We start from the raw sequence: 20,135 nt of genomic DNA on the forward strand, positions 1-20,135 counted from the left end.
GTCTGGGTCTCTGTTAAGGTACTGACAGCAATCTTCTGCCATTTCATTATAGTTCATGCTTTTTTGGCAGGGGAAATTTCATTCTCAATTATGTGGTCTTCCCAGACTGAGGTTGTACCTCTGCATTTTGCTAGTGCTGACTCCTACAAAGTCCCCATATGTGGGCATCTAGACTGCATCATTCCTGATAGCGGCTGACTTAGTTTACCCTCTCAACAGCATTTTGTTCACAACTAAACCACAAACACAATTGTCTGCGTAGAGTCAGTCCTAGAGTCAGCTAAAGAAATGTACAGCAGCTTCAGATCTTCTAATCTTACCAAATGATTGAGATTGTCCACTACATGAGCAACTTCATTAATACATTGACACCAGATGCAGTTGAAAATGTTTCAGATCTTCTTATGGAGTTCATTCTTGTGTTTTTGCTTTGAAAAAAAAAAAAACTAAACATTTGGAATTTGGCACAGCATCTCCCTTTTCCTAAGGAACCCTAGTTCCTATTTGTCAATCAAAAAAAGTTGAAAATATGGAGCACTTCACTGATTTGTGTGTCATCTTTTTGCAAGTTCCATGCTAATCTTGGTACAACATCTTCCTAGACCCAAGTGACTCTTTGTCTAATTAAAAAAGAACAAAATATGGAACGCTTTGAGGATTTGCATGTCACAATTTTGCAGGGGCCATGCTAATCTTCTCTGTATCGATCCAATTTTAGTATATGTGCAGCCGTAGCAAGCACATCAACCAGCTTCTCAGCTGCCACTTATAATACTGACCAAATCATTGTTCTGCTCACCAAGACCTTGTATGGAGTATTGTGTAAAAATTTGATAAAATATTTAGAGAGCAAATGCTTAGTTACCCTAATTGCATTTTCCAAGAGGCTGGTAATTTGTGGAGGTGCATGATTAAAGTATTCTTAGTTTGTGTAGCAAAGTAAGAAGAATAATTTGATTGGTGTCAAGAGTCATAGGAACATCATGAAGTGGGCAGGTCAATGCAGGAAAGGGGCGTGGTTCCAGGCAGTGTGTTTATTCCACGTGGTGATGTCACTGTCTGGGTCTCTGTTAAGGTACTGGCAGCCATCTTCTGCCATTTCATTATAGTTCATGCTTTTTTGGAAGGGGAAATTTCATTCTCAAATATGTGGTCTTCCCAGACTGAGGTGGGACCTCTGCATTTTGCTAGTGCTGACTCCTACAAAGTCCCCATATGTGGGCATCTAGACTGCATCATTCCTGATAGCGGCTGACTTAGTTTACCCTCTCAACAGCATTTTGTTCACAACTAAACCTCAAACAGAATTGTCTGTGTTAGGTCAGGCCTAGAGTCAGCTAAAGAAATGTACAGCAGCTTCAGTACTTCTTATCATACCAAATGATTGAGATTGTCCACTACATGAGCAACTTCATTAATATATTGACACCAGATGCAGTTGGACATGTTTCTGATCTTCTTATGGAGTTCATCCTTGTGTTTTTGCTTTAAAAAAAAAAAAACTAAACATTTGGAATTTGGCACAGCATCTCCCTTTTCCTAAGGAACCCTAGTTCCTATTTGTCAATCAAAAAAGTTGAAAATATGGAGCACTTCACTGATTTGTGTGTCATCCCTTTACAAGTTCCATGCTAATCTTGGTACAACATCTTCCTAGTCCCAAGTGACTCTTTGTCTAATTAAAAAAGAACGAAATATGGAACGCTTCACGGATTTGCGTGTCATCCTTTCGCAGGGGCCATGCTAATCTTCTCTGTATCGATCCAATTTTAGTATATGTGCAGCCGTAGTAAGCACATCAACCAGCTTCTCAGCTGCCACTTATAGTACTGACCATATCATTGTTCTGCTCACCAAGACCTTGTATGGAGTATTGTGTAAAAATTTGATTAAATATTTAGAGAGCAAATGCTTAGTTACCATAATTGCATTTTGCAAGAGGCTGGTAGCTTGTGGAGGTGCATGATTAAAGTGTGGTCAGTTTGTGTAGCAAAGAAAGATGAATAATTTGATTAGTGTCAAGAGTCATGGGAACATCACAAAGTGGGCAGGTCAATGCAGGAAAGGGGCGTGGTTCCAGGCAGTTTGTTTATTCCACGTGGTGATGTCACTGTCTGGGTCTCTGTTAAGGTACTGACAGCAATCTTCTGCCATTTCATTATAGTTCATGCTTTTTTCGAAGGGGAAATTTCATTCTCAATTATGTGGTCTTCACAGACTGAGGTTGTACCTCTGCATTTTGCTAGTGCTGACTCCTACAAAGTCCCCATATGTGGGCATCTAGACTGCATCATTCCTGATAGCGGCAGACTGCGTTTAACCTCTCACAAGCATTTTAATCACAACTAAACCACAAACACAATTGTCTGCGTAGAGTCAGTCCTAGAGTCAGCTAAAGAAATGTACAGCAGCTTCAGATCTTCTAATCTTACCAAATGATTGAGATTGTCCGCTACATGAGCAACTTCATTAATACATTGACACCGGATGCAGTTGGAAATGTTTCTTCTTATGGAGTTCATTCTTGTGTTTTTGCTTTGAAAAATAAAAAACTGAACATTTGGAATTTAGCACAGCATCTCCCTTTTCCAAGGGACCCTAGTCCCTTTTGTCAATTAAAAAAAGTTGAAAATATGGAGCACTTCACTGTATTGTGTGTCATCCTTTTGCAAGTTCCATGCTAATCTTGGTACAACATCTTCCTAGTCCCAAGTGACTCTTTGTCTAATTAAAAAAGAACAAAATATGGAACGCTTCACGGATTTGCGTGTCATCCTTTCGCAGGGGCCATGCTAATCTTCTCTGTATCGATCCAATTTTAGTATATGTGCAGCCGTAGCAAGCACATCAACAAGCTTCTCAGGCTGCCACTTATAATACTGACCAAATCATTGTTCTGCTCACCAAGACCTTGTATGGAGTATTGTGTAAAAATTTGATAAAATATTTGGAGAGCAAATGATTAGTTACCCTAATTGCATTTTCCAAGAGGCTGTTAACTTGTAGAGGTGCATGATTAAAGTGTGGTCAGTTTGTGTAGCAAAGAAAGATGAATAATTTGATTGGTGTCAAGAGTCATGGGAACATCACAAAGTGGGCAGGTCAATGCAGGAAAGGGGCGTGGTTCCAGGCAGTGTGTTTATTCCACGTGGTGATGTCACTGTCTGGGTCTCTGTTAAGCTACTGGCAGCAATCTTCTGCCATTTCATTATTGTTCATGCTTTTTTCGAAGGGGAAATTTCATTCTCAATTATGTGGTCTTCACAGACTGAGGTTGTACCTCTGCATTTTGCTAGTGCTGACTCCTACAAAGTCCCAATATGTGGGCATCTAGACTGCATCATTCCTGATAGCGGCAGACTGCGTTTACCCTCTCACAAGCATGTTGTTCAAAACTAAACCACAAACACAATTGTCTGTGTAGAGTCAGGCCTAGAGTCAGCTAAAGAAATGTACAGCAGCTTCAGATCTTCTTATCATACCAAATGATTGAGATTGTCCACTACATGAGCAACTTCATTAATACATTGACACCAGATGCAGTTGGAAATGTTTCTGATCTTCTTATGGAGTTCATTCTTGTGTGTTTGCTTTGAAAAAAACAAAAAACTGAACATTTGGAATTTGGCACAGCATCTCCCTTTTCCTAAGGAACCCTAGTTCCTATTTGTCAATCAAAAGAAGTTGAAAATATGGAGCACTTCACTGATTTGTGTGTCATCCCTTTACAAGTTCCATGCTAATCTTGGTACAACATCTTCCCAGTCCCAAGTGACTCTTTGTCTAATTAAAAAAGAACAAAATATAGAACGCTTCACGGATTTGCGTGTCATCCTTTCGCAGGGGCCGTGCTAATCTTCTCTGTATCGATCCAATTTTAGTATATTTGCAGCCGTAGCAAGCACATCAACCAGCTTCTCAGCTGCCACTTATAATACTGACCATATCATTGTTCTGCTCACCAAGACCTTGTATGGAGTATTGTGTAAAAATTTGATAAAATATTTGGAGAGCAAATGCTTAGTTACCCTAATTGCATTTTCCAAGAGGCTGGTAACTTGTGGAGCTGCATGATTAAAGTATTGTTAGTTTGTGTAGCAAAGTAAGAAGAATAATTTGATTGGTGTCAAGAGTCATAGGAACATCACAAAGTGGGCATGTCAATGCAGGAAAGGGGCGTGGTTTCAGGCAGTGTGTTTATTCCACGTGGTGATGTCACTGTCTGGGTCTCTGTTAAGGTACTGGCAGCCATCTTCTGCCATTTCATTATAGTTCATGCTTTTTTGGAAGGGGAAATTTCATTCTCAATTATGTGGTCTTCACAGACTGAGGTTGTACCTCTGCATTTTGCTAGTGCTGACTCCTACAAAGTCCCCATATGTGGGCATCTAGACTGCATCATTCCTGATAGTGGCAGACTGCGTTTACCCTCTCACAAGCATGTTGTTCAAAACTAAACCACAAACACAATTGTCTGCCTAGAGTCAGGCCTAGAGTCAGCTAAAGAAATCTACAGCAGCTTCAGTTCTTCTTATCATACCAAATGATTGAGATTGTCCACTACATGAGCAACTTCATTAATAAATTGACACCAGATGCAGTTGGAAATGTTTCTGATCTTCTTATGGAGTTCATCCTTGTGTTTTTGCTTTGAAAAAATAAAAAAAACGAAACATTTGGAATTTGGCACAGCATCTCCCTTTTCCTAAGGATCCCTAGTTCCTATTTGTCAATCAAAAAAAGTTGAAAATATGGAGCACTTCACTGATTTGTGTGTCATCCCTTTACAAGTTCCATGCTAATCTTGGTACAACATCTTCCTAATCCCAAGTGACTCTTTGTCTAATTAAAAAAGAACAAAATATGGAACGCTTCACGGATTTGCGTGTCATCCTTTCGCAGGGGCCATGCTAATCTTCTCTGTATCGATCCAATTTTAGTATATGTGCAGCCGTAGCAAGCACATCAACAAGCTTCTCGGCTGCCACTTATAATACTGACCATATCATTGTTCTGCTCACCAAGACCTTGTATGGAGTATTGTGTAAAAATGTGATAAAATATTTGGAGAGCAAATGCTTAGTTACCCTAATTGCATTTTCCAAGAGGCTGTTAACTTGTGGAGGTGCATGATTAAAGTGTGGTCAGTTTGTGTAGCAAAGTAAGAAGAATAATTTTATAGGTGTCAAGAGTCATGGGAACATCACAAAGTGGGCAGGTCAATGCCGGAAAGGGGCGTGGTTCCAGGCAGTGTGTTTATTCCACGTGGTGATGTCACTGTCTGGGTCTCTGTTAAGGTACTGGCAGCCATCTTCTGCCATTTCATTATAGTTCATGCTTTTTTGGAAGGGGAAATTTCATTCTCAAATATGTGGTCTTCCCAGACTGTGGTTGTACCTCTGCATTTTGCTAGTGCTTACTCCTACAAAGTCCCAATATGTGGGCATCTAGACTGCATCATTCCTGATAGCGGCAGACTGCGTTTACCCTCTCACAAGCATGTTGTTCAAAACTAAACCACAAACACAATTGTCTGTGTAGAGTCAGTCCTAGAGTCAGCTAAAGAAATGTACAGCAGCTTCAGTACTTCTTATCATACCAAATGATTGAGATTGTCCACTACATGAGCAACTTCATTAATATATTGACACCAGATGCAGTTGGACATGTTTCTGATCTTCTTATGGAGTTCATCCTTGTGTTTTTGCTTTGAAAAAAAAAAAAAACGAAACATTTGGAATTTGGCACAGCATCTCCCTTTTCCTAAAGAAACCCTAGTTCCTATTTGTCAATCAAAAAAAGTCGAAAATATGGAGCACTTCACTGATTTGTGGGTCATCCTTTTGCAAGTTCCATGCTAATCTTGGTACAACATCTTCCTAGTCCCAAGTGACTCTTTGTCTAATTAAAAAAGAACGAAAAATGGAACGCTTCACGGATTTGCGTGTCATCCTTTCGCAGGGGCCATGCTAATCTTCTCTGTATCGATCCAATTTTAGTCTATGTGCAGCCGTAGCAAGCACATTAACCAGCTTCTCAGCTGCCACTTATAATACTGACCATATCATTGTTCTGCTCACCAAGACCTTGTATGGAGTATTGTGTAAAAATGTGATAAATTATTTGGAGAGCAAATGCTTAGTTACCCTAATTGCATTTTCCAAGAGGCTGGTAACTTGTGGAGGTGCATGATTAAAGTATGGTCAGTTTGTGTAGCAAAGTAAGAAGAATAATTTGATTAGGTGTCAAGAGTCATAGGGAACATCACAAAGTGGGCAGGTCAATGCAGGAAAGGGGCGTGGTTCCAGGCAGTGTGTTTATTCCACGTGGTGATGTCACTGTCTGGGTCTCTGTTAAGGTACTGGCAGCAATCTTCTGCCATTTCATTATAGTTCATGCTTTTTTGGAAGGGGAAATTTCATTCTCAAATATGTGGTCTTCCCAGACTGTGGTTGTACCTCTGCATTTTGCTAGTGCTGACTCCTACAAAGTCCCCATATGTGGGCATCTAGACTGCATCATTCCTGATAGCGACAGACTGCGTTTACCCTCTCACAAGCATGTTGTTCACAACTAAACCACAAACACAATTGTCTGTGTAGAGTCAGGCCTAGAGTCAGCTAAAGAAATGTACAGCAGCTTCAGTACTTCTTATCATACCAAATGATTGAGATTGTCCACTACATGAGCAACTTCATTAATATATTGACACCAGATGCAGTTGGACATGTTTCTGATCTTCTTATGGAGTTCATCCTTGTGTTTTTGCTTTGAAAAAAAAAAAACTAAACATTTGGAATTTGGCACAGCATCTCCCTTTTCCTAAGGAACCCTAGTTCCTATTTGTCAATCAAAAAAAGTTGAAAATATGGAGCACTTCACTGATTTGTGTGTCATCCTTTTACAAGTTCCATGCTAATCTTGGTACAACATCTTCCTAGTCCCAAGTGACTCTTTGTCTAATTAAAAAAGAACAAAATATGGAACGCTTCACGGATTTGCGTGTCATCCTTTCGCAGGGGCCATGCTAATCTTCTCTGTATCGATCCAATTTTAGTATATGTGCAGCCGTAGCAAGCACATCAACAAGCTTCTCGGCTGCCACTTATAATACTGACCATATCATTGTTCTGCTCACCAAGACCTTGTATGGAGTATTGTGTAAAAATTTGATAAAATATTTAGAGAGCAAATGCTTAGTTACCCTAATTGCATTTTCCAAGAGGCTGGTAACTTGTGGAGGTGCATGATTAAAGTATTCTTAGTTTGTGTAGCAAAGTAAGAAGAATAATTTGATTGGTGTCAAGAGTCATAGGAACATCATGAAGTGGGCAGGTCAATGCAGGAAAGGGGCGTGGTTCCAGGCAGTGTGTTTATTCCACGTGGTGATGTCACTGTCTGGGTCTCTGTTAAGGTACTGGCAGCCATCTTCTGCCATTTCATTATAGTTCATGCTTTTTTGGAAGGGGAAATTTCATTCTCAAATATGTGGTCTTCCCAGACTGAGGTTGTACCTCTGCATTTTGCTAGTGCTGACTCCTACAAAGTCCCAATATGTGGGCATCTAGACTGCATCATTCCTGATAGCGGCAGACTGCGTTTACCCTCTCACAAGCATGTTGTTCAAAACTAAACCACAAACACAATTGTCTGTGTAGAGTCAGGCCTAGAGTCAGCTAAAGAAATGTACAGCAGCTTCAGATCTTCTTATCATACCAAATGATTGAGATTGTCCACTACATGAGCAACTTCATTAATACATTGACACCAGATGCAGTTGGAAATGTTTCTGATCTTCTTATGGAGTTCATTCTATGTGTTTGCTTTGAAAAAACAAAAAACTGAACATTTGGAATTTGGCACAGCATCTCCCTTTTCCTAAGGAACCCTAGTTCCTATTTGTCAATCAAAAGAAGTTGAAAATATGGAGCACTTCACTGATTTGTGTGTCATCCCTTTACAAGTTCCATGCTAATCTTGGTACAACATCTTCCTAGTACCAAGTGACTCTTTGTCTAATTAAAAAAGAACAAAATATGGAACGCTTCACGGATTTGCGTGTCATCCTTTCGCAGGGGCCATGCTAATCTTCTCTGTATCGATCCAATTTTAGTATATGTGCAGCCGTAGCAAGCACATCAACAAGCTTCTCAGCTGCCACTTATAATACTGACCAAATCATTGTTCTGCTCACCAAGACCTTGTATGGAGTATTGTGTAAAAATTTGATAAAATATTTAGAGAGCAAATGCTTAGTTACCCTAATTGCATTTTCCAAGAGGCTGGTAACTTGTGGAGGTGCATGATTAAAGTATTCTTAGTTTGTGTAGCAAAGTAAGAAGAATAATTTGATTGGTGTCAAGAGTCATAGGAACATCATGAAGTGGGCAGGTCAATGCAGGAAAGGGGCGTGGTTCCAGGCAGTGTGTTTATTCCACGTGGTGATGTCACTGTCTGGGTCTCTGTTAAGGTACTGGCAGCCATCTTCTGCCATTTCATTATAGTTCATGCTTTTTTGGAAGGGGAAATTTCATTCTCAAATATGTGGTCTTCCCAGACTGTGGTTGTACCTCTGCATTTTGCTAGTGCTGACTCCTACAAAGTCCCCATATGTGGGCATCTAGACTGCATCATTCCTGATAGCGGCAGACTGCGTTTACCCTCTTACAAGCATGTTGTTCACAACTAAACCACAAACACAATTGTCTGTGTAGAGTCAGGCCTAGAGTCAGCTAAAGAAATCTACAGCAGCTTCAGTTCTTCTTATCATACGAAATGATTGAGATTGTCCACTACATGAGCAACTTCATTAATACCTTGACACCAGATGCAGTTGGAAATGTTTCTGATCTTCTTATGGAGTTCATCCTTGTGTGTTTGCTTTGAAAATAAAAAAAACATTTGGAATTTGGCACAGCATCTCCCTTTTCCCAAGGAACCCTAGTTCCTATTTGTCAATCAAAAAAAGTTGAAAATATGGAGCACTTCACTGATTTGTGTGTCATCCTTTTGCAAGTTCCATGCTAATCTTGGTACAACATCTTCCTAGTCCCAAGTGACTCTTTGTCTAATTAAAAAAGAACAAAATATGGAACGCTTCACGGATTTGCGTGTCATCTTTCGCAGGGGCCATGCTAATCTTCTCTGTATCGATCCAATTTTAGTATATGTGCAGCCGTAGCAAGCACATCAACCAGCTTCTCAGCTGCCACTTATAATACTGACCATATCATTGTTCTGCTCACCAAGACCTTGTATGGAGTATTGTGTAAAAATTTGATAAAATATTTAGAGAGCAAATGATTAGTTACCCTAATTGCATTTTCCAAGAGGCTGGTAACTTGTGGAGGTGCATGATTAAAGTGTGGTCAGTTTGTGTAGCAAAGAAAGAAGAATTTGATTGTTGTCAAGAGTCAGAGGAACATCACAAAGTGGGCAGGTCAATGCAGGAAAGGGGCGTGGTTCCAGGCAGTGTGTTTATTCCATGTGGTGATGTCACTGTCTGGGTCTCTGTTAAGGTACTGGCAGCAATCTTCTGCCATTTCATTATAGTTCATGCTTTTTTGGCAGGGGAAATTTCATTCTCAAATATGTGGTCTTCCCAGACTGAGGTTGTACCTCTGCAATTTGCTAGTGCTGACTCCTACAAAGTCCCCATATGTGGGCATCTAGACTGCATCATTCCTGATAGCGACAGACTGCGTTTACCCTCTCACAAGCATTTTGTTCACAACTAAACCACAAACACAATTGTCTGTGTAGAGTCAGGCCTAGAGTCAGCTAAAGAAATGTACAGCAGCTTCAGTACTTCTTATCATACCAAATGATTGAGATTGTCCACTACATGAGCAACTTCATTAATACATTGACACCAGATGCAGTTGGACATGTTTCTGATCTTCTTATGGTCTTTATCCCTGTGTGTTTGCTTTGAAAATAAAAAAAACATTTGGAATTTGGCACAGCATCTCCCTTTTCCCAAGGAACCCTAGTTCCTATTTGTCAATCAAAAAAAATTGAAAATATGGAGCACTTCACTGATTTGTGTGTCATCCCTTTACAAGTTCCATGCTAATCTTGGTACAACATCTTCCTAGTTTCAAGTGACTCTTTTTTTAATTAAAAAAGAACGAAATATGGAACGCTTCAAGGATTTGCATGTCACAATTTTGCAGGGGCCATGCTAATCTTCTCTGTATCGATCCAGTTTTAGTATATGTGCAGCCGTAGCAAGCACATTAACCAGCTTCTCAGCTGCCACTTATAATACTGACCATATCATTGTTCTGCTCACCAAGACCTTGCATGGAGTATTGTGTAAAAATGTGATCAAATATTTGGAGAGCAAATGATTAGTTACTCTAATTGCAATTTCCAAGAGGCTGGTAACTTGTGGAGGTGCATGATTAAAGTGTGGTCTAGTTTATGTAGCAAAGTAAAGAAGAATAATTTTATTGGTGTCAAGAGTCATGGGAACATCACAAAGTGGGCAGGTCAATGCAGGAAAGGGGCGTGGTTCCAGGCAGTTTGTTTATTCCACGTGGTGATGTCACTGTCTGGGTCTCTGTTAAGGTACTGGCAGCAATCTTCTGCCATTTCATTATAGTTCATGCCTTATCAGCACGGGAAATTTCATTCTCAAATATGTGGTCTTCCCAGACTGAGGTGGGACCTCTGCAATTTGCTAGTGCTGACTCCTACAAAGTCCCCATATATTTGGAGAGCAAATGCTTAGTTACCCTAATTGCAATTTCAATGAGGCTGGTAACTTGTGGAGGTGCATGATTAAAGTGTGGTCAGTTTGTGTAGCAAAGAAAGATGAATAATTTGATTGGTGTCAAGAGTCATGGGAACATCACAAAGTGGGCAGGTCAATGCAGGAAAGGGGCGTGGTTCCAGGCAGTGTGTTTATTCCACGTGGTGATGTCACTGTCTGGGTCTCTGTTAAGGTACTGGCAGCCATCTTCTGTCATTTCATTATAGTTCATGCTTTTTTGGAAGGGGAAATTTCATTCTCAAATATAAGGTCTTCCCAGACTGAGGTTGTACCTTTGCATTTTGCTAGTGCTGACTCCTACAAAGTCCCCATATGTGGGCATCTAGACTGCATCATTCCTGAGAGCGACAGACTGCGTTTAACCTCTCACAAGCATTTTGTTCACAACTAAACCACAAACACAATTGTCTGCGTAGAATCAGTCCTAGAGTCAGCTAAAGAAATGTACAGTAGCTTCAGTTCTTCTTATCTTACCAAATGATTGAGATTGTCCACTACATGAGCAACTTCATTAATACATTGACACCAGTTGCATTTGGAAAAGTTTCTGATCTTCTTATGGTCTTTATCCCTGTGTGTTTGCTTTGAAAATAAAATAAACATTTAGAATTTGGCACAGCATCTCCCTTTTCCTAAGGAACCCTAGTTCCTATTTGTCATTATAGTTCATGCTTTTTTGGAAGGGGAAATTTCATTCTCAAATATGTGGTCTTCCCAGACTGTGGTTGTACCTCTGCATTTTGCTAGTGCTGACTCCTACAAAGTCCCAATATGTGGGCATCTAGACTGCATCATTCCTGATAGCGGCAGACTGCGTTTACCCTCTCACAAGCATGTTGTTCAAAACTAAACCACAAACACAATTGTCTGTGTAGAGTCAGTCCTAGAGTCAGCTAAAGAAATGTACAGCAGCTTCAGTACTTCTTATCATACCAAATGATTGAGATTGTCCACTACATGAGCAACTTCATTAATATATTGACACCAGATGCAGTTGGACATGTTTCTGATCTTCTTATGGAGTTCATCCTTGTGTTTTTGCTTTGAAAAAAAAAAAAAACGAAACATTTGGAATTTGGCACAGCATCTCCCTTTTCCTAAAGAACCCTAGTTCCTATTTGTCAATCAAAAAAAGTCGAAAATATGGAGCACTTCACTGATTTGTGTGTCATCCCTTTACAAGTTCCATGCTAATCTTGGTACAACATCTTCCTAGTCCCAAGTGACTCTTTGTCTAATTAAAAAAGAACAAAATATGGAACGCTTCACGGATTTGCGTGTCATCCTTTCGCAGGGGCCATGCTAATCTTCTCTGTATCGATCCAATTTTAGTATATGTGCAGCCGTAGCAAGCACATCAACCAGCTTCTCAGCTGCCACTTATAATACTGACCATATCATTGTTCTGCTCACCAAGACCTTGTATGGAGTATTGTGTAAAAATGTGATAAATTATTTGGAGAGCAAATGCTTAGTTACTAATTGCATTTTCCAAGAGGCTGGTAACTCGTGGAGGTGCATGATTAAAGTATGGTCAGTTTGTGTAGCAAAGAAAGATGAATAATTTGATTGGTTTCAAGAGTCATGGGAACATCACAAAGTGGGCAGGTCAATGCAGGAAAGGGGCGTGGTTCCAGGCAGTGTGTTTATTCCACGTGGTGATGTCACTGTCTGGGTCTCTGTTAAGGTACTGGCAGCCATCTTCTGCCATTTCATTATAGTTCATGCTTTTTTGGCAGGGGAAATTTCATTCTCAAATATGTGGTCTTCCCAGACTGAGGTTGTACCTCTGCATTTTGCTAGTGCTGACTCCTACAAAGTCCCCATATGTGGGCATCTAGACTGCATCATTCCTGATAGCGACAGACTGCGTTTACACTCTCACAAGCATTTTGTTCACAACTAAACCACAAACACAATTGTCTGCGTAGAGTCAGTCCTAGAGTCAGCTAAAGAAATGTACAGCAGCTTCAGATCTTCTAATCTTACCAAATGATTGAGATTGTCCACTACATGAGCAACTTCATTAATACATTGACACCAGATGCAGTTGAAAATGTTTCTGATCTTCTTATGGAGTTCATTCTTGTGTTTTTGCTTTGAAAAAAAAAAAAAACTAAACATTTGGAATTTGGCACAGCATCTCCCTTTTCCTAAGGAACCCTAGTTCCTATTTGTCAATCAAAAAAAGTTGAAAATATGGAGCACTTCACTGATTTGTGTGTCATCTTTTTGCAAGTTCCATGCTAATCTTGGTACAACATCTTCCTAGACCCAAGTGACTCTTTGTCTAATTAAAAAAGAACAAAATATGGAACGCTTTGAGGATTTGCATGTCACAATTTTGCAGGGGCCATGCTAATCTTCTCTGTATCGATCCAATTTTAGTTTATGCGCAGCCGTAGCAAACACATCAACCACCTTCTCAGCTGCCACTTATAATACTGACCAAATCATTGTTCTGCTCACCAAGACCTTGTATGGAGTATTGTGTAAAAATTTGATAAAATATTTAGAGAGCAAATGCTTAGTTACCCTAATTGCATTTTCCAAGAGGCTGGTAACTTGTGGAGGTGCATGATTAAAGTATTCTTAGTTTGTGTAGCAAAGTAAGAAGAATAATTTGATTGGTGTCAAGAGTCATAGGAACATCATGAAGTGGGCAGGTCAATGCGGGAAAGGGGCGTGGTTCCAGGCAGTGTGTTTATTCCACGTGGTGATGTCACTGTCTGGGTCTCTGTTAAGGTACTGACAGCAATCTTCTGCCATTTCATTATAGTTCATGCTTTTTTGGAAGGGGAAATTTCATTCTCAAATATGTGGTCTTCCCAGACTGAGGTTGTACCTCTGCATTTTGCTAGTGCTGACTACTACAAAGTCCCAATATGTGGGCATCTAGACTGCATCATTCCTGATAGCGGCAGACTGCGTTTACCCTGTCACTAGCATGTTGTTCAAAACTAAACCACAAACACAATTGTCTGTGTAGAGTCAGTCCTAGTGTCAGCCAAAGAAATGTACAGCAGCTTCAGATCTTCTAATCTTACCAAATGATTGAGATTGTCCACTACATGAGCAACTTCATTAATACATTGACACCGGATGCAGTTGGAAATGTTTCTTCTTATGGAGTTCATTCTTGTGTTTTTGCTGTGAAAAATAAAAAACTGAACATTTGGAATTTAGCACAGCATCTCCCTTTTCCAAGGGACCCTAGTCCCTTTTGTCAATTAAAAAAATTGAAATTATGGAGCACTTCACTGATTTGTGTGTCATCCTTTTGCAAGTTCCATGCTAATCTTGGTACAACATCTTCCTAGTCCCAAGTGACTCTTTGTCTAATTAAAAAAGAACAAAATATGGAACGCTGGATCAGTCAAAAACTGATCCAGCTGGGGCTCAACACCTCACTGTGTAACTGGCTGTTGGACTTCCTCACAGGAAGACCACAAGCAGTACGGGTTGGCAGTAGCACATCCAGCACCATCGTCCTTAACACGGGGGCTCCTCAGGGATGTGTGCTGAGCCCCCTTCTCTTCACTCTGCTGACCCACGACTGCACTCCGTCACACTGCTCCAACCTCTTCATCAAGTTTGCGGATGACACGACTGTGGTGGGACTCATCAATAACAGGGATGAGTCTAACTACAGAAGCGAGGTGAGCCGCCTGGCCAAGTGGTGCGGAGACAACAATCTCTCCCTGAATGTGGAGAAGACGAAAGAGATGGTTGTTGACTTCAGGAGAGGAAACACTCAGCATGCTCCTCTGACCATCAACGGTGCATCTGTGGAGAGAGTGAGCAGCACCAAGTTCCTGGGTGTGCACATTACCGAGGATCTCTCCTGGACAAAAAACACCACTGCATTGGCCAAGAAAGCACAGCAGCGTCTTTACTTCCTCCGCAAACTTAGAAGAGCAAGAGCACCAGCCCCCATCATGCACACATTCTACCGAGGAACCATCGAGAGCATCCTGTCTAGCTGCATCACTGTGTGGTTTGGAGCCTGCAATGCGTCCTGCCAAAAAACTCTCCAACGCATAGTCAGAGCAGCTGAGAGAATCATCGGTGTCCCTCTCCCCTCCCTCCAAGACATCTACAGTACACGCCTCACCAAGAAAGCCCTCGGCATAGCAGCTGATCCCACCCACCCAATGCAAACCTTCTTCAGCCTGCTGCCATCAGGGAGGAGACTGCAGAGTCTCCAGGCCAGGACCAGCAGACTGAAGGACAGCTTCACCCATCAGGCGGTCAGGAAACTCAACTCCCTCCCGGCTCTGCCCCCACTCCCCTCACTCCCCTCTTCTGCTCCACAAACTTTCTGAACTCTAAATCACACAAACTGACCATGCACCAGTCACTCTGTGCAGCTCTGGTCTGCCATCTACCTCACTTTCACTTCGTCACTTTAAACTTAAAACTCTGTTGCACTATTGGTTTTTGCACTCTACTGATGTTGCACTCTCCACCATGTGCCCTTATTTGTATATGGTGTTTTTAAAATTGTATATTGTGCCTTTCTTTTTAAATTGTATTTATACTCTGTATTCGTTACTGTTACTGTTTTTGTATTTAATGTTACTTTTATGGGTCAGAGAGTAACGTAATTTCAATTCTCTGCATGTCCTGTACATGTGGCAGAATTGACAATAAAGTTGACTTGACTTGAATTGACGCTTTGAGGATTTGCATGTCACAATTTTGCAGGGGCCATGCTAATCTTCTCTGTATCGATCCAATTTTTGTATATGTGCAGCCGTAGCAAGCACATTAACCTGCTTCTCAGCTGCCACTTATAATACTGACCATATCATTGTTCTGCTCACCAAGACCTTGTATGGAGTATTGTGTAAAAATGTGATCAAATATTTGGAGAGCAAATGCTTAGTTACCCTAAATGCAATTTCCAAGAGGCTGGTAACTTGTGGAGGTGCATCATTAAAGTATGGTCAGTTTGTGTAGCAAAGAAAGAAGAATAATTTGATTGGTGTCAAGAGTCAAAGGAACATCACAAAGTGGGCAGGTCAATGCAGGAAAGGGGCGTGGTTCCAAGTAGTGTGTTTATTCCACATGGTGATGTCACTGTCTGGGTCTCTGTTAAGGTACTGACAGCAATCTTCTGCCATTTCATTATAGTTCATGCTTTTTGGCAGGGGAAATTTCATTCTCAAATATGTGGTCTTCTCAGACTGACGTTGTACCTCTGCATTTTGCTAGTGCTGACTCCTACAAAGTCCCCATATGTGGGCATCTAGACTGCATCATTCCTGATAGCGGCAGACTGCGTTTACCCTCTTACAAGCATGTTGTTCACAACTAAACCACAAACACAATTGTCTGTGTAGAGTCAGTCCTAGAGTCAGCTAAAGAAATGTACAGCAGCTTCAGTTCTTCTAATCATACCAAATGATTGAGATTGTCCACTACATGAACAACTTCATCATAACATTGACACCAGTTACAGTTGGACATGTTTCTGTTCTTTTTATGGTCTTTATCCTTGTGTGTTTGCTTTAAAAAATAAAAAAACTGAACATTTGGAATTTGGCACAGCATCTCCCTTTTCCCAAGGAAGCCTAGTTCCTATTTGTCAATCAAAAAAAGTTGAAAATATGGAGCACTTCACTGATTTGTGTGTCATCCTTTTGCAAGTTCCATGCTAATCTTGGTACAACATCTTCCTAGTCCCAAGTGAGTCTTTGTCTAATTAAAAAAGAACGAAATATGGAACGCTTCACGGATTGCGTGTCATCCTTTCGCAGGGGCCATGCTAATCTTCTCTGTATCGATCCAATTTTAGTATATGTGCAGCCGTAGCAAGCACATTAACCAGTTTCTCAGCTGCCCCTTATAATACTGACCATATCATTGTTCTGCTCACCAAGACCTTGTATGGAGTATTGTGTAAAAATGTGATAAAATATTTAGAGAGCAAATGCTAAGTTACCCTAATTGCATTTTTCAAGAGGCTGTTAACTTGTAGAGGTGCATGATTAAAGTGTGGTCAGTTTGTGTAGCAAAGAAAGATGAATAATTTGATTGGTGTCAAGAGTCATGGGAACATCACAAAGTGGGCAGGTCAATGCAGGAAAGGGGCGTGGTTCCAGGCAGTTTGTTTATTCCACGTGGTGATGTCACTGTCTGGGTCTCTGTTAAGGTACTGGCAGCAATCTTCTGCCATTTCATTTAATGTTCATGCTTTTTTGGCAGGGGAAATTTCATTCTCAAATATGTGGTCTTCCCAGACTGAGGTTGTACCTCTGCATTTTGCTAGTGCTGACTCCTACAAAGTCCCCATATGTGGGCATCAAGACTGCATCATTCCTGATAGTGGCAGACTGCGTTTACCTTCTCACAAGCATGTTGTTCACAACTAAACCTCAAACACAATTGTCTGTGTAGAGTCAGGCCTAGAGTCAGCTAAAGAAATGTACAGCAGCTTCAGTTCTTCTAATCTTACCAAATGATTGAGATTGTCCACTACATGAACAACTTCATCAATACATTGACACCAGTTGCAGTTGGAAAAGTTTCTGATCTTCTTATGGTCTTTATCCCTGTGTGTTTGCTTTGAAAATAAAATAAATATTTAAAATTTGGCACAGCAACTCCCTTTTCTCAAGGAACCCTAGTTCCTATTTGTCAATCAAAAAAAGTTGAAAATATGGAGCACTTCACTGATTTGTGTGTCATCCCTTTACAAGTTCCATGCTAATCTTGGTACAACATCTTCCTAGTCCCAAGTGACTCTTTGTCTAATTAAAAAAGAACAAAATATGGAACGCTTCACGAATTTGCGTGTCATCCTTTCGCAGGGGCCATGCTAATCTTCTCTGTATCGATCCAATTTTAGTATATGTGCAGCTGTAGCAAGCACATTAACCAACTTCTCAGCTGCCACTTATAATACTGACCATATCATTGTTCTGCTCACCAAGACCTTGTATGGAGTATTGTGTAAAAATTTGATAAATATTTAGAGAGCAAATGCTTAGTTACCCTAATGGCATTTTCCAAGAGGCTGGTAACTTGTGGAGGTGCATGATTAAAGTATTCTTAGTTTGTGTAGCAAAGTAAGAAGAATAATTTGATTGGTGTCAAGAGTCATAGGAACATCATGAAGTGGGCAGGTCAATGCAGGAAAGGGGCGTGGTTCCAGGCAGTTTGTTTATTCCACGTGGTGATGTCACTGTCTGGGTCTCTGTTAAGGTACTGGCAGCAATCTTCTGCCATTTCATTATAGTTCATGCCTTATCAGCACGGGAAATTTCATTCTCAAATATGTGGTCTTCCCAGACTGAGGTGGGACCTCTGCAATTTGCTAGTGCTGACTCCTACAAAGTCCCCATATATTTGGAGAGCAAATGCTTAGTTACCCTAATTGCAATTTCAATGAGGCTGGTAACTTGTGGAGGTGCATGATTAAAGTGTGGTCAGTTTGTGTAGCAAAGAAAGATGAATAATTTGATTGGTGTCAAGAGTCATGGGAACATCACAAAGTGGGCAGGTCAATGCAGGAAAGGGGCGTGGTTCCAGGCAGTGTGTTTATTCCACGTGGTGATGTCACTGTCTGGGTCTCTATTAAGGTACTGGCAGCCATCTTCTGTCATTTCATTATAGTTCATGCTTTTTTGGAAGGGGAAATTTCATTCTCAAATATAAGGTCTTCCCAGACTGAGGTTGTACCGCTGCAATTTGCTAGTGCTGACTCCTACAAAGTCCCCATATGTGGGCATCTAGACTGCATCATTCCTGATAGCGACAGACTGCGTTTACACTCTCACAAGCATTTTGTTCACAACTAAACCACAAACACAATTGTCTGTGTAGAGTCAGGCCTAGAGTCAGCTAAAGAAATGTACAGCAGCTTCAGTACTTCTTATCATACCAAATGATTGAGATTGTCCACTACATGAGCAACTTCATTAATATATTGACACCAGATGCAGTTGGAAATGTTTCTGATCTTCTTATGGAGTTCATTCTTGTGTGTTTGCTTTGAAAAAAACAAAAACTGAACATTTGGAATTTGGCACAGCATCTCCCTTTTCCTAAGGAACCCTAGTTCTTATTTGTCAATCAAAAGAAGTTGAAAATATGGAGCACTTCACTGATTTGTGTGTCATCCCTTTACAAGTTCCATGCTAATCTTTGTACAACATCTTCCTAGACCCAAGTGACTCTTTGTCTAATTAAAAATGAACAAAATATGGAACGCTTCACGGATTTGCGTGTCATCCTTTCGCAGGGGCCATGCTAATCTTCTCTGTATCGATCCAATTTTAGTATATGTGCAGCCGTAGCAAGCACATTAACCAGCTTCTCAGCTGCCACTTATAATACTGACCATATCATTGTTCTGCTCACCAAGACCTTGTATGGAGTATTGTGTAAAAATGTGATAAAATATTTGGAGAGCAAATGCTTAGTTACCCTAATTGCATTTTCCAAGAGGCTGGTAACTTGTGGAGGTGCATGATTAAAGTGTGGTCAGTTTGTGTAGCAAAGAAAGATAAATAATTTGATTGGTGTCAAGAGTCATGGGAACATCACAAAGTGCGCAGGTCAATGCAGGAAAGGGGCGTGGTTCCAGGCAGTTTGTTTATTCCACGTGGTGATGTCACTGTCTGGGTCTCTATTAAGGTACTGGCAGCAATCTTCTGCCATTTCATTATAGTTCATGCCTTATTAGCACGGGAAATTTCATTCTCAAATATGTGGTCTTCCCAGACTGAGGTTGTACCTCTGCATTTTGCTAGTGCTGACTCCTACAAAGTCCCCATATGTGGGCATCTAGACTGCATCATTCCTGATAGCGACAGACTGCGTGTACCCTCTCACAAGCATGTTGTTCAAAACTAAACCACAAACACAATTGTCTGTGTAGAGTCAGTCCTAGTTTTAGCCAAAGAAATGTACAGCAGCTTCAGTACTTCTTATCATACCAAATGATTGAGATTGTCCACTACATGAGCAACTTCATCAATACATTGACACCAGTTGCAGTTGGAAATGTTTCTGATCTTCTTATGGAGTTCATCCTTGTGTTTTTGCTTTGAAAATAAAAAAAATGAGCATTTGGAATTTGGCACAGCATCTCCCTTTCCCAAGGAACCCTAGTTCCTATTTGTCAATCAAAAAAAGTTGAAAATATGGAGCACTTCACTGATTTGTGTGTCATCCCTTTGCAAGTTCCATGCTAATCTTGGTACAACATCTTCCTAGTCCCAAGTGACTCTTTGTCTAATTTAAAAAGAACAAAGTATGGAACGCTTCACGTGTCATCCTTTCGCAGGGGCCATGCTAATCTTCTCTGTATCGATCCAATTTTAGTATATGTGCAGCCGTAGCAAGCACA

The 20,135-nt window shown here is 40.7% G+C and overlaps 30 non-coding genes across 30 annotated transcripts; 13 read left to right on the top strand and 17 right to left on the bottom strand.

The window, feature by feature from the left end:
• The first annotated feature begins 55 nt into the window (after window positions 1–55).
• Window positions 56–211, top strand: LOC114772716 (U1 spliceosomal RNA). The gene has a single exon (XR_003744095.1). It is a non-coding gene; the product is annotated as a U1 spliceosomal RNA (small nuclear RNA).
• A 424-nt stretch (window positions 212–635) lies between these two features.
• On the bottom strand, window positions 636–742 carry LOC114772778 (U6 spliceosomal RNA). The gene has a single exon (XR_003744156.1). It is a non-coding gene; the product is annotated as a U6 spliceosomal RNA (small nuclear RNA).
• A 948-nt stretch (window positions 743–1,690) lies between these two features.
• LOC114772722 (U6 spliceosomal RNA) lies at window positions 1,691–1,797 on the bottom strand. The gene has a single exon (XR_003744101.1). It is a non-coding gene; the product is annotated as a U6 spliceosomal RNA (small nuclear RNA).
• Window positions 1,798–2,739: 942 nt separating this feature from the next.
• LOC114772700 (U6 spliceosomal RNA) lies at window positions 2,740–2,846 on the bottom strand. The gene has a single exon (XR_003744080.1). It is a non-coding gene; the product is annotated as a U6 spliceosomal RNA (small nuclear RNA).
• A 952-nt stretch (window positions 2,847–3,798) lies between these two features.
• Window positions 3,799–3,901, bottom strand: LOC114772761 (U6 spliceosomal RNA). The gene has a single exon (XR_003744138.1). It is a non-coding gene; the product is annotated as a U6 spliceosomal RNA (small nuclear RNA).
• Window positions 3,902–4,857: 956 nt separating this feature from the next.
• On the bottom strand, window positions 4,858–4,964 carry LOC114772678 (U6 spliceosomal RNA). The gene has a single exon (XR_003744059.1). It is a non-coding gene; the product is annotated as a U6 spliceosomal RNA (small nuclear RNA).
• A 370-nt stretch (window positions 4,965–5,334) lies between these two features.
• On the top strand, window positions 5,335–5,494 carry LOC114772641 (U1 spliceosomal RNA). Its single transcript, XR_003744024.1, has one exon. It is a non-coding gene; the product is annotated as a U1 spliceosomal RNA (small nuclear RNA).
• A 422-nt stretch (window positions 5,495–5,916) lies between these two features.
• On the bottom strand, window positions 5,917–6,023 carry LOC114772764 (U6 spliceosomal RNA). Its single transcript, XR_003744141.1, has one exon. It is a non-coding gene; the product is annotated as a U6 spliceosomal RNA (small nuclear RNA).
• Window positions 6,024–6,395: 372 nt separating this feature from the next.
• Window positions 6,396–6,555, top strand: LOC114772812 (U1 spliceosomal RNA). The gene has a single exon (XR_003744190.1). It is a non-coding gene; the product is annotated as a U1 spliceosomal RNA (small nuclear RNA).
• Window positions 6,556–6,974: 419 nt separating this feature from the next.
• LOC114772679 (U6 spliceosomal RNA) lies at window positions 6,975–7,081 on the bottom strand. The gene has a single exon (XR_003744060.1). It is a non-coding gene; the product is annotated as a U6 spliceosomal RNA (small nuclear RNA).
• A 370-nt stretch (window positions 7,082–7,451) lies between these two features.
• Window positions 7,452–7,611, top strand: LOC114772626 (U1 spliceosomal RNA). Its single transcript, XR_003744010.1, has one exon. It is a non-coding gene; the product is annotated as a U1 spliceosomal RNA (small nuclear RNA).
• A 419-nt stretch (window positions 7,612–8,030) lies between these two features.
• Window positions 8,031–8,137, bottom strand: LOC114772701 (U6 spliceosomal RNA). Its single transcript, XR_003744081.1, has one exon. It is a non-coding gene; the product is annotated as a U6 spliceosomal RNA (small nuclear RNA).
• Window positions 8,138–8,507: 370 nt separating this feature from the next.
• Window positions 8,508–8,671, top strand: LOC114772790 (U1 spliceosomal RNA). Its single transcript, XR_003744167.1, has one exon. It is a non-coding gene; the product is annotated as a U1 spliceosomal RNA (small nuclear RNA).
• Window positions 8,672–9,082: 411 nt separating this feature from the next.
• LOC114772768 (U6 spliceosomal RNA) lies at window positions 9,083–9,188 on the bottom strand. The gene has a single exon (XR_003744145.1). It is a non-coding gene; the product is annotated as a U6 spliceosomal RNA (small nuclear RNA).
• Window positions 9,189–9,555: 367 nt separating this feature from the next.
• Window positions 9,556–9,715, top strand: LOC114772693 (U1 spliceosomal RNA). Its single transcript, XR_003744073.1, has one exon. It is a non-coding gene; the product is annotated as a U1 spliceosomal RNA (small nuclear RNA).
• Window positions 9,716–10,130: 415 nt separating this feature from the next.
• On the bottom strand, window positions 10,131–10,237 carry LOC114772783 (U6 spliceosomal RNA). The gene has a single exon (XR_003744160.1). It is a non-coding gene; the product is annotated as a U6 spliceosomal RNA (small nuclear RNA).
• Window positions 10,238–10,986: 749 nt separating this feature from the next.
• Window positions 10,987–11,146, top strand: LOC114772643 (U1 spliceosomal RNA). Its single transcript, XR_003744026.1, has one exon. It is a non-coding gene; the product is annotated as a U1 spliceosomal RNA (small nuclear RNA).
• Window positions 11,147–11,445: 299 nt separating this feature from the next.
• LOC114772634 (U1 spliceosomal RNA) lies at window positions 11,446–11,605 on the top strand. Its single transcript, XR_003744017.1, has one exon. It is a non-coding gene; the product is annotated as a U1 spliceosomal RNA (small nuclear RNA).
• A 421-nt stretch (window positions 11,606–12,026) lies between these two features.
• Window positions 12,027–12,133, bottom strand: LOC114772702 (U6 spliceosomal RNA). The gene has a single exon (XR_003744082.1). It is a non-coding gene; the product is annotated as a U6 spliceosomal RNA (small nuclear RNA).
• Window positions 12,134–12,501: 368 nt separating this feature from the next.
• On the top strand, window positions 12,502–12,661 carry LOC114772670 (U1 spliceosomal RNA). Its single transcript, XR_003744051.1, has one exon. It is a non-coding gene; the product is annotated as a U1 spliceosomal RNA (small nuclear RNA).
• A 421-nt stretch (window positions 12,662–13,082) lies between these two features.
• On the bottom strand, window positions 13,083–13,189 carry LOC114772784 (U6 spliceosomal RNA). Its single transcript, XR_003744161.1, has one exon. It is a non-coding gene; the product is annotated as a U6 spliceosomal RNA (small nuclear RNA).
• Window positions 13,190–13,559: 370 nt separating this feature from the next.
• LOC114772814 (U1 spliceosomal RNA) lies at window positions 13,560–13,723 on the top strand. Its single transcript, XR_003744192.1, has one exon. It is a non-coding gene; the product is annotated as a U1 spliceosomal RNA (small nuclear RNA).
• Window positions 13,724–15,439: 1,716 nt separating this feature from the next.
• On the bottom strand, window positions 15,440–15,546 carry LOC114772785 (U6 spliceosomal RNA). The gene has a single exon (XR_003744162.1). It is a non-coding gene; the product is annotated as a U6 spliceosomal RNA (small nuclear RNA).
• A 370-nt stretch (window positions 15,547–15,916) lies between these two features.
• On the top strand, window positions 15,917–16,079 carry LOC114772621 (U1 spliceosomal RNA). Its single transcript, XR_003744005.1, has one exon. It is a non-coding gene; the product is annotated as a U1 spliceosomal RNA (small nuclear RNA).
• A 416-nt stretch (window positions 16,080–16,495) lies between these two features.
• On the bottom strand, window positions 16,496–16,601 carry LOC114772769 (U6 spliceosomal RNA). The gene has a single exon (XR_003744146.1). It is a non-coding gene; the product is annotated as a U6 spliceosomal RNA (small nuclear RNA).
• Window positions 16,602–16,972: 371 nt separating this feature from the next.
• On the top strand, window positions 16,973–17,131 carry LOC114772774 (U1 spliceosomal RNA). Its single transcript, XR_003744151.1, has one exon. It is a non-coding gene; the product is annotated as a U1 spliceosomal RNA (small nuclear RNA).
• A 416-nt stretch (window positions 17,132–17,547) lies between these two features.
• On the bottom strand, window positions 17,548–17,654 carry LOC114772651 (U6 spliceosomal RNA). The gene has a single exon (XR_003744033.1). It is a non-coding gene; the product is annotated as a U6 spliceosomal RNA (small nuclear RNA).
• A 746-nt stretch (window positions 17,655–18,400) lies between these two features.
• Window positions 18,401–18,560, top strand: LOC114772646 (U1 spliceosomal RNA). Its single transcript, XR_003744029.1, has one exon. It is a non-coding gene; the product is annotated as a U1 spliceosomal RNA (small nuclear RNA).
• A 420-nt stretch (window positions 18,561–18,980) lies between these two features.
• Window positions 18,981–19,087, bottom strand: LOC114772703 (U6 spliceosomal RNA). Its single transcript, XR_003744083.1, has one exon. It is a non-coding gene; the product is annotated as a U6 spliceosomal RNA (small nuclear RNA).
• A 939-nt stretch (window positions 19,088–20,026) lies between these two features.
• Window positions 20,027–20,134, bottom strand: LOC114772773 (U6 spliceosomal RNA). The gene has a single exon (XR_003744150.1). It is a non-coding gene; the product is annotated as a U6 spliceosomal RNA (small nuclear RNA).
• Window position 20,135: the final 1 nt, after the last annotated feature.

This window comes from Denticeps clupeoides, unplaced genomic scaffold (genome assembly GCF_900700375.1).
Source record: "Denticeps clupeoides unplaced genomic scaffold, fDenClu1.1, whole genome shotgun sequence".
In the NCBI taxonomy this organism is placed as follows: domain Eukaryota; kingdom Metazoa; phylum Chordata; class Actinopteri; order Clupeiformes; family Denticipitidae; genus Denticeps; species Denticeps clupeoides.